Genomic DNA, 5000 nt, shown 5'->3' on the forward strand with positions numbered 1-5000 from the left:
AAAGTCGGCAGCAGGTGCTGACTGTGAGTCTGCACGATTTATGGTCCAGGGCTTGACGGAAAAGACTGTTGGTCCAGACAAGGGGGCAGCGGCAGCCATGCCAACAGGGGGGAATCGGCAGCGCAGATTTTTCGACGAACATGGGCTGGACGCTGGACTGGCCGGGCCATGCAGGAAAATTCATCGAGGGGACACGCTGAAGAAACAGCGCTGGTTTAGACACGGTGGGCGCAGTGTTGGAATCGGCAGCGCCGATGAAACCGGCAAAGTCGGCAGAATTGGCAGCGGGTGCTGGCGATGGGTCTGGACGGGCTGGATAGTCCAAGGCTCGACGAGAAAGACCGCAGGTTGAGACACTGGGGCAGTGGCAGCCCGCGGGACAGTGTTGGCAGATTCGGCAGCGCAGATTTGTGCGGCTGCAGGTTCGTCGGGGAAAATCGGCAGCGCAGATTTTTCGACGAACATGGGCTGGACGATGGACTGTCCAGGCCAGGCAGGAAAATTTGTCGAGGGGACACGCTGACGAAACAGCGCTGGTTCAGGCACGGGGGGCAGTGTTGGAATCGGCAGCGCCGACGAAATCGGCAAAGTCGGCAGAATCGGCAGCGCAGATTTTTCGACGAACATGGGCTGGACGCTGGACTGGCCGGGCCATGCAGGAAAATTCATCGAGGGGACACGCTGACGAAACAGCGCTGGTTCAGGCACGGCGGGCAGTGTTGGAATCGGCAGCGCCGACGAAATCGGCAAAGTCGGCAGAATCGGCAGCGGGTGCTGGCGATGGGTCTGGACGGGCTGGATAGTCCAAGGCTCGACGAGAAAGACTGCTGGTTTAGACACTGGGGCAGTGGCAGCCCGCGGGACAGTGTCGGCAGATTCGGCAGCGCAGATTTGTGCGGCTGCAGGTTCGTCGGGGAAAATCGGCAGCGCAGATTTTGCGACGAACATGGGCTGGACGATGGACTGTCCAGGCCAGGCAGGAAAATTTGTCGAGGGGACACGCTGACGAAACAGCGCTGGTTCAGGCACGGCGGGCAGTGGTGGAATCGGCAGCGCCGACGAAATCGGCAAAGTCGGCAGAATCGGCAGCGCAGATTTTTCGACGAACACGGGCTGGACGGTGGACTGTCCAGGCCAGGCAGGAAAATTCGTCGAGGGGACACGCTGAGGAAACAGCGCTGGTTCAGACACGGTGGGCGCAGTGTTGGAATCGGCAGCGCCGAGAAAATCGGCAAAGTCGGCAGAATCGGCAGCAGGTGCTGGCGATGAGTCAGGACGGACTGGATAGTCCAAGGCTCGATGAGAAAGACCGCTGGTTTAGACACTGGGGCAGTGGCAGCCCGCGGGGCAGTGTCGGCAGACTCGGCAGCAGTGTCTGCCGATTCGGCAGCGTTGGCTTGTTGGCGCGGGGGGCCGATGCGAGTGGGGACTTGGGCAGCGGGCAGTGAAAGCAAGAGTTTCCCCGATGCTGCCGGGAAAAACGCTCCCCGGGATGGCCGGGTGAGATGACCCGGCGGCCCGCGACGGGTCATTCAATTCCATGCCCCGTCAACATAACTCCCGATGTACTGTTTGCTTTTTCGGAAGAAGAGATCCATCCCCCCATCCTCGGCCAGCCAAAAACGCTCCAATTAATGGCCGGGTGAGATGACCCGGCGGCCCGCGACGCGTCATTCAAATCACTGCCCTATCGGCTACAACTGCTGATGGGTGGGATTAGAGGCCTGCCATGGTGGTGAGGGGCGGCGAGGACCGTGAAAGCTAGAGTTTTTCAGAGGCTGCCGGGAAAAAGGCCCCTCGGGTGGCGGGGTGCGAGGACCAGGCGCGTCATTCAATTCTCTTCCCTATCAACTTGGCTCCCGTTGGCGGGATTGGAGGCCTACTGTTTGTTACAGGGCTAAAATCGTCAGGGGAAGAGCTGACGAAACAATGCTGGTTTGGATGCAGGGGGTAGTGTTGGAATCGGCAGCGCGGACAAAATCGGCAAAGTCGACAAAAAAGACTGTTGGTCTGGACATCGGGGCAGCGGCAGCCATGCCGACAGGGGGGGAAATCGGCAGCGCAGATTTGTGCAGCTGCAGGTTCGTCGGGGAAATCGGCAGCGCAGATTTTTCGATGAACATGGGCTGGAAGATGGACTGTCCAGGCCAGGCAGGGAAATTCGTCAAGGGGACACGCTGACGAAAGTAGGCTCGTCGGTGAAAATCGGCAGCGCAGATTTTTCGACGAACAGGGGCTGGATGCTGGACCGGCCGGGCCAGGCAGGAAAATTCGTCAGGGGGGCACGCTGACGAAAAGAGGGGCTGCCGCGTGGAAAATCGGCAGCGCAGATTTTTCGACGAACATTCGTCAGGGGGGCACGCTGACGAAAAGAGGGGCTGCCGCGTGGAAAATCGGCAGCGCAGATTTTTCGACGAACAGGGGCTGGATGCTGGACCGGCCGGGCCAGGCAGGAAAATTCGTCAGGGGGGCACGCTGACGAAAAGAGGGGCTGCCGCGTGGAAAATCGGCAGCGCAGATTTTTCGACGAACATTCGTCAGGGGGGCACGCTGAGGAAAACAGGGGCTGCCGCGTGGAAAATCGGCAGCGCAGATTTTTCGACGAACATTCGTCAGGGGGGCACGCTGAGGAAAACAGGGGCTGCCGCGTGGAAAATCGGCAGCGCAGATTTTTCGACGAACAGGGGCTGGATGCTGGACCGGCCGGGCCAGGCAGGAAAATTCGTCAGGGGGGCACGCTGACGAAAAGAGGGGCTGCCGCGTGGAAAATCGGCAGCGCAGATTTTTCGACGAACAGGGGCTGGATGCTGGACCGGCCGGGCCAGGCAGGAAAATTCGTCAGGGGGGCACGCTGACGAAAAGAGGGGCTGCCGCGTGGAAAATCGGCAGCGCAGATTTTTCGACGAACAGGGGCTGGACTGGCCGGGCCAGGCAGGAAAATTCGTCAGGGGGGCACGCTGACGAAAACAGGGGCTGCCGCGTGGAAAATCGGCAGCGCAGATTTTTCGACGAACAGGGGCTGGACTGGCCGGGCCAGGCAGGAAAATTCGTCAGGGGGGCACGCTGACGAAAGTAGGCTCGTCGTGGAAAATCAGCAGCGCAGATTTTTCGACGAACAGGGGCTGGACGCTGGACTGGGCCAGGCAGGAAAATTCGTCAGGGGGGCACGCTGACGAAAACAGGGGCTGCCGCGTGGAATGGCAGCCTACACGCAGATGCGAATTCGGCAGCGCACGATGGCTTGAGCAGGTCATGGGTTCGACTTGGCGCGATCTGAAACCTGGACGAGGGACTGTCGACGCTGGACGAGCCAGCGCGGTGGCCTGTCGTGCCCCGTTCAGGGGGGGCCTGCCGCGGAGACAGCCCTCGCGGGCTCGACAGCGCAGGCCAGCGTCCCCGACGTCGCTGGCCGCGGCAGGCGAGCTGCCGGGGTTCCCGCATTCCTACAAGAAAACGTCGTGCTTTCCACATGAAACCAATCCAGTAAAATCAGCCATAGTTTTATGAGGCTGCCCACTGAATTTGGGGTCATTCCGGGCCGGTTCCTAGTTTTGCGGATTTACTCGATTTCTAATGGTAGGAAAATTAAAACAAATACTTCCCGACCTCGAAAAATTCTGGGAAAATTAATGAAGGTGGATTGGATTTTTGCCAACCTCTCTGCAAAATTTCAGCTCAAAATACCAAGAAATGAATTTTTTAGAGGGGGGGTGACAGCTGGGACCTAGTAGTGTCTCCCCCTGCCAGAGCTGCAATGACACTTATTGCTCTTTAGGGAGCCACCAGGCCGGCGCCCCTCAAAGACCACACGCGCGCGCGCGCCCGCCCGCGCTGGGCGCTGGGGCGCTGGGGCCTGAGGGCCTGGGGCCCTTGGGGGCCCTTGGGCGCTTGGGCGCGCGCGCGCGGCCCCCGCAGCCATGCCGCGCCGCGCGACGCGCGGACAGCCCCTGCTGGCTTGCTCTCTCGCCCGCGGGGGGGCTGCCTTCGGGCCCTGGCCCCCCGCGTTCTGGCCTGCCCCCTGCGGGGGAGAGGCTAGGCGCTGCAGGGGCCAGCCCGACGTCGCTGGCCGCGGCAGGCGACAGCCCCTGCTGGCTTGCTCTCTCGCCCGCGGGGGGGCTGCCTTCGGGCCCTGGCCCCCCGCGTTCTGGCCTGCCCCCCGCGTGGGAGAGGCTAGGCGCTGCAGGGGCCAGCCCGACGTCGCTGGCCGCGGCAGGCGACAGCCCCTGCTGGCTTGCTCTCTCGCCCGCGGGGGGGCTGCCTTCGGGCCCTGGCCCCCCGCGTTCTGGCCTGCCCCCCGCGTGGGAGAGGCTAGGCGCTGCAGGGGCCAGCCCGACGTCGCTGGCCGCGGCAGGCGAGCCGCCGGGGTTCCCGCATTCCTACAACAAAACGTCGTGCTTTCCACATGAAATCAATCCAGTAAAATCAGCCATATTTTTATGAGGCTGCCCACTGAATTTGGGGTCATTCCGGGCCGGTTCCTATTTTTTCCGATTTCCTCGATTTTTAATGGTAGGAAAATAAAAAAAAATACTTCCCGACCTCGAAAAATTCTGGAAAAATTAATAAAGTTGGATTGGATTTTTGCCAACCTCTGTGCAAAATTTCAGCTCAAAATACCAAGAAATGAATTTTTTAGAGGGGGGGTGACAGCTGGGACCTAGTAGTGTCTCCCCCTGCCAGAGCTTCAATGACACTTATTGCTCTTTAGGGGGGTGCCCCCTGACTGGCCATGGGGCGCGCTGGCCTGGCGCCCATAGGCCTGCCGCGGGGGATATGTGGGCTGTTGCTAAACTCGGACTAAGGTGGGGGGCCTCATGGCCCGAAGTATTGCCGGCATCGATGACCCGTTTTCCGGCCGGCGACGACCCGATTCCGGCCACCGTCTTCGGGACCCGCTCCAAGCCGTCGGGCGCGTTGGGGCTGCTTATCCGCGGCGTGGGCGTGGCATTCATTTGCCGTGCTTGTGCCAAGGTGCTGGCAGCTGCTGCGCGGCTGTCTGC

Source organism: Populus nigra, chromosome 2, assembly GCF_951802175.1.
Source record: "Populus nigra chromosome 2, ddPopNigr1.1, whole genome shotgun sequence".
Lineage (NCBI taxonomy): Eukaryota > Viridiplantae > Streptophyta > Magnoliopsida > Malpighiales > Salicaceae > Populus > Populus nigra.